The sequence below is a fragment of the Falco punctatus genome (genome assembly GCF_963210335.1).
Source record: "Falco punctatus genome assembly, chromosome: 20".
In the NCBI taxonomy this organism is placed as follows: domain Eukaryota; kingdom Metazoa; phylum Chordata; class Aves; order Falconiformes; family Falconidae; genus Falco; species Falco punctatus.
Genome location: NC_137600.1, coordinates 6,662,114 through 6,668,706, shown reverse-complemented (window position 1 = coordinate 6,668,706; position 6,593 = coordinate 6,662,114).

Here is a 6,593-nt window from a genome sequence, read left to right as displayed (position 1 = left end):
AATCCTACCATCAAATTTTCCTCAGCCATTTGTTTGGGAATTTCAATCACTTGTTCTGTTTCTACTTGTCTTTTGTTCCTGTCCACCAAGCCGGCCCATGATCCTACCAACACTACCGACCAAAATAAAATCCAATATAAAAATTAGACATGTTTCAGTGTCAATTTTAAAGTCTCTGGGTCACGATTGACAATCTTCCATGGAGTAGGTGCTTTCTTCACTCGAGTATAATGTATCCAAGCATCTGATTCTGCTATCTTGATAGCCGTAAAAGTGGTTAACAGTATCTGGAAAGGTCCTCTCCAGCGCTCCTGCAAAGGTTCGGAGGCCCAGGTCTTCACATAGACATAGTCTCCTGGTTGGAAATCATGCAAGGAATTTTCCATGGGTAAAGGTCTATTCCAAATTACTACACTCCAAATCACAGCCAAAGTTTTCCTTAGAGAAAGCAAATAGTAATACACATCTTGTTTTCCTTTTACATGTATGTTTAGATTTGGTTCTGGAGACTCATATGTTTTTCCATATAATAATTCATAAGGACTGACTGAGGTTCCACTCTTTGGCTGTACCCTGATTCATAATAATGCCAATGAAAGTGCCTGAGGCCACTTTAGACTGGTTTCTTGACAAATTTTACTTATTTGTCGTTTCAAAGTTTGATTCATCCTCTCCACTTTTCCACTAAATTGTGGTCTCCAAGACGCATGCAAATCCCAATTAATACCCAATGCTTTGCTAACACTTTGGACTACTTCAGCCACAAAGTGTGGACCTCTGTCAGAGGAAATTCCAATAGGAACTCCAAATCTCGGAATTATTTCTTGTAATAACCACTTCACAACCTCTTTTTGCTTGTGTGGTGCGACAGGGAAGGGCTTCTGGCCATCCTGTAAAAGTATATCAACCCTTACCAGGATGTACCGGTACCCATTTTGTCTAGGTAACTCTGAAAAATCTACTTGCCAATAATCTCCAGGTTCTGTACCAGATTTCAGTCTACCCATTTGAACCTTTTTCTTAATCACTGGATTATTTTTCAAACATACTTCACACTTTGCAGTTACCATTTTAGCTATTCCTAACATCTTAACTGATATTACTTGCTTTCGTAAAGATGTTACTAAGGCTTCTGCCCCCCAGTGACATTCTTGATGTCTTGTTTGAATTATCTCTCTCATCACAAGAGGTGGAATTACTACCTGTCCATTAGGAGTTATCCACCATCCAGCTATGTTTTTCTTAGCATTTAATAACCGACCCAATTTGTCATCTTCCTCTGAATATCTCAGTTTTTCCCTAGGAAGGGTTACTGTTTTAGAAGGAATTATTGACATTTGCAATGCTTGTTTCTTTGCTACCTTTTTTTTTTTTTTTTTTTCCTGTTCTATCAGCTAAATTATTCCCAGCTATTATTTTTGTATTCCCAATGTGATGTGCCTTACAGTGCATGATTGCTACTTGATCTGGCTTTTGAACTGCTTGCAATCATCGTAAAATTTCTGTTTGATGCTTAATGTTTGATCCTTGAGAGGACAATAACCCCCTCTCTTTCCACAAAGCTCCATGGACATGCACTATCCCAAAGGCATATTTTGAATCAGTCCAGATATTTACTCTCTTGTCTTTGCTTATCTCTAAGGCTCGAATTAAAGCGATGAGTTCTGCCTTTTGGGCTGATGTGGTACTCGCCAATGCTCCTGCTTCGATAGCTGTAGTCTCTGTTGTTACCGCATATCCGGCGTATCGGACTCCTTGTTCCATAAAGCTGCTTCCATCAGTATACAGTTCCCAGTCTGGTCGCTCCAATGGCACATCCTTCAGATCTTCACGACTAGAATAAACATACTCGATGGCAGCCAAGCAGTCATGTTCCAGTCGTCCTTCTTCCTGTATGGAACTTAAAAACACTGCAGGATTTACCAGGTTAGTTGTCTTTAGAATCACATCGTCCTGTTCAGTCAATACCACCTGGTATTTCATCATTCGGCTGGGGGACAGTCAATGTCCCACCTTCTGTTCTAGGACAGTTATCACCATGTGTGGAACATAGACTGTTATTGTTCTTCCCAAAGTCAATTTCTGAGCTTCTTGTATGAGCATCACTGTTGCGGCCACTGCTCGAAGGCAGTTTGGCCACCCTCTACTCACTGTGTCCAGTTGTTTAGAGAAATATCTGACTGGTCGTTTCCAGCTTCCTGTCCTCTGGGTTAACACGCCCAGTGCAAGGTGTTGTCTTTCATGTACAAACAGCTGGAAATCTTTGGTTAGATCCGGCAGTCCCAAGGCAGGTGCAGACATTAAGGCACGTTTCAACTCTACAAAAGCCTTTTGCTGTTGTGGGCCCCATACAAAGGGAGAGTTCTTCTGGGCCTCGTACAGCGGTTTAGCTATTAGCCCATAGTTCATGATCCAAAGGCGACACCACCCAGCCATTCCCAAAAATGCTCTGAGTTCATGAATATTTCTCGGCTCAGGTATACCACAAATAGCTTCTTTGCGATCTTTTCCTAATTGCCGTTGTCCTTTTGAAATCTCAAAGCCCAGATATATCACAGTCTGGCAGGCTATCTGGGCTTTCTTCCTGGATACCTTGTACCCATTTAGTCCCAGGAAATTCAAGAGGTCAATAGTCACCTGTATACAAATAAATCTTTCTTCTGTAGCAATCAATATGTCATCCACATATTGTAAAAGTAAATGCCCAGGTCTTGGTTTTCCTGTTTCCAGATTTCAAATTCCTTTGCTAACTGATTTCCAAAAATAGCTGGACTGTTTTTAAATCCTTGGGGTAATCTAGCCCATGTCAGCTGCATCTTTCGCCCAGTTTGAGGATTTTCCCATTCAAAAGCAAACAGTTTTCTGCTTTCCTTTTCCAAAGGTATACAAAAGAAAGCAGCTTTTAAATCAAGCACTGTAAACCACTGATAATTCTCCCTCAATGCTGTTAACAGTGTGTAAGGGTTTGCTACTACAGGATAAATATCCTTAACTATTTGATTTACTGCTCTCAAGTCTTGTACCAGTCTATATTCACCCGAAGGTTTTCTGACTGGTAAATTAGGAGTATTATACTCAGATTCACATTCTTCCAAAATTTTATACTCCAAAAATTTATCACTCCATTTCTTCAATTCCTGTCTCACTTCCGGTTTGATTGGATATTGTTTAATTCTCACTGTTCCTGCCCCTTCCTTCAAATCTATTTTAACAGGTTCTGCTAGTTTCGATTTACCAGGAGTATTTGTTTCCCATACAGTAGGGATCACTGCCAAATCCACCTCCGGTGGAATTTCTTGTTCCTTTACCTTTTCTTGTATCATCAGGATTTCTCCCCTTTTTGACTCAGGTATTTTCAAGAAAAGTTCTCCTTCGTCAAAAACAATCTGTGCATTTAATTTGGATAGCAAATCTCTTCCTAAGAAGGGTATTGGACATTCTGGTACATACAAAAATTCATATGTAATTGTCTTATTTCCAAATTTCAAATCCAGGGGTTGCAGGAATGGCCTGGTTTTGTTCCAGTTTTTCCTTTACAGTTATTTAATAGAAAAATGTCGCTCCTGTATCCACTCCCAACCTCACAATTTAAACAACATTTTTTTCCACTTTCTTATTATCAGAAGTTATAGCCATTACCAAATTATCTCTAATAGTTAGCTTACATTCATCCTGCCAATCATTTCTTTGTCTTAAGTCAAAAAACAAATCCACATCTGGCATTTTATTCCATTTCCCTTCTCTTTTCCAATACAGCATTAACTGCAGAATAGTGTTATAATTCAGTGTCCCATTCGTGGGCCACTTTTCCTGATCATCCAATATATACAAAGGCCACCAATTATTACAATACTCAAATTATTACAATACTCAATCACCTGGCTCTTTTGCAGATCATCCTGTAAATTTCCTCAATGTGCCAATAAACATCCCAACAAAGAATTTTTCGGGATTTTGTCATTTACAGCAAGATTACCCACGCTTTTACTTTTAAACAACCGAGTTAACTTAGTTGCCATGGTGTAATTACTCACAGTACAATACACAATTATTCAACTCTGTCACTCCGATCCGCGGATCCACACTCCCACTCGCTTTCGTTCTCAATTATACGTCTCACACTTACAGCCACACTCACACTTTCCCACAGTTACTTTAAACAAACATATAACACAATATTATACCTCTTAATTTTCTTCTTAGTACACAAACTCACAAAACAACAAAAAACCCCCAAAACTTCTTCTAACTTCTTGTTAGAGGCACAGCCTTAGAGAACACTATAGCATATAGTTTCTCTTGTCTACACTTTTGTCCAACCCTGCAATAGCTTTCGCTTATGTCTTACGGGCAGACTCCTAGGCTTCCACTTCCACAAGGATCCTTTTAGTCCTACCCTGCGCAGCTCTTTCACCGCGTCTGACAGGCAGACTTACTCAGTGTTACTCCAACCCACTGGTGGGACTCCATCCCACTCCTTACCATACACTTATTATAGTGGGACTCCTACCCACTTCCTCTAGTGCACTTACTTACTACAATTAAAAAAAGAAGTGTCTTACCCAAAAATCCAGGGAACGTCATGAAGAGCCTTACGGATCGGGGATCGATGGGTGTCCCCGAGAAATCCTCGGTGCCGGCTGGAACCGATCAGGTCCCTGACTCCTCCGGTCTCCTTCAGGGAGGTCCCATCTGGGTCGCCAAAACTGTTACCGAAATCTCAGAATGAAGAACTTATCGACACCAATGTGATGTAGATAAGCAGACACTTCTTTATTGACGGCCGGGTGCGTGAGCGAGTCCTCTCACGATCAACGCACGCCAGGTCTCAAAATCAGATTCCATATAGAGAACTTATTCATACATATTCATTAAATATTCACGCATAATCATAACATTTCCCGTAAATCATTAACATACTCTCCTCCTATATCCGATTCTGCGCAGTAAAGCGTAGAAAGGTCTAGAAATGGGTCTGGGGTACCATTTGGGTAGGTGGTATGTGAGTCGGTGGTCGCGATCTCCCCCTGCCGGAATTACCTTTTACTAAAGTTCGCGGTTTCTTGGCAGGCACCTACAAGCTGTTCCAGTCGACTCTCCCCAGTTCCCATTCATCTCATATTCTGACATTTCAATACACCTCTGCGTACAGAAGACTGGTTAAATACAAAGGAACCTTTCAACCCTAGAGTTATTACCTAAGTTTTAACAATGGTTCCAGCCCCTTCTTCTAGCCTTGGTACAGGACGTACAGAAGATCTCATAACAACTTTTACTGTGCAGCTATAAGTTTCTTATAAGATTTTTTTTTCTTATCCTTCTATATTTTAATTTTATGAAATGATTTTATAAAATCAATTAATCAATCAAATAAAGTCAATCAATCTTAACTTATTAACAAATCGATAAAAATCTTGTCTGGGCTGACGAGCAGGGCTGAGGAATGGATTTGGCCCTCTCCATCTCCCTGGGAGGGCGGAAAGGTTTGGGCTGGAAAACCAGAGGAGTTCAATGGCAGGGACGCAGCTGAGTGTGGGAGCAGGGTGGTTGGGTTTGAGAGCAGGCTGAGATGCCAGCATTGGATGCTGAGGTGCTTGCAGGCTTTGCACAGGTTCCATGTGGCTTCTGCCATGCAGCTCCATGAAGGCACTTTGCAGCTAGCGGTTTCCCTTGCTAAGCACCTGCGGCTGCTTTGTCAAGTCCTCTTGTTATCGATTTGTTAATAAGTTAAGATTGATTGACTTTATTTGATTGATTAATTGATTTTATAAAATCATTTTATAAAATTGAAAAATAGAAGGATAAGAAATATTTTTAATGAAACTTATAGCTGCACAGTAAAAGTTGTTATGAGATCTTCTGTACGTCCTGTACCAAGGCTAGAAGAAGGGGCTGGAACCATTGTTAAAACTTAGGTAATAACTCTAGGGTTGAAAGGTTCCTTTGTATTTAACCAGTCTTCTGTACGCAGAGGTGTATTGAAATGTCAGAATATGAGATGAATGGGAACTGGGGAGAGTCGACTGGAACAGCTTGTAGGTGCCTGCCAAGAAACCGCGAACTTTAGTAAAAGGTAATTCCGGCAGGGGGAGATCGCGACCACCGACTCACATACCACCTACCCAAATGGTACCCCAGACCCATTTCTAGACCTTTCTACGCTTTACTGCGCAGAATCGGATATAGGAGGAGAGTATGTTAATGATTTACGGGAAATGTTATGATTATGCGTGAATATTTAATGAATATGTATGAATAAGTTCTCTATATGGAATCTGATTTTGGGACCTGGTGTGCGTTGATCGTGAGAGGACTCGCTCACGCACCCGGGCGTTAATAAAGAAGTGTCTGCTTATCTACATCACATTGGTGTCGATAAGTTCTTCATTCCGGGATTTCGGTAACACTCTGAGTGTGAAGCCTGGCTCCAGCTGTGCTGCTTGCCTGCAGCAGGCAGGAGTCACTTCTGTGCCAAGCCGGGGAGGCTCTGGCATTGCTTCTGAGGTGGGGGAGCGGTGGGCAGGAGCACGTGGTGGCAGCCCTGTGAGTGCATCTGAGGCCAAGCGTGAGAGCCCTGATGGGTCTCACCTTGA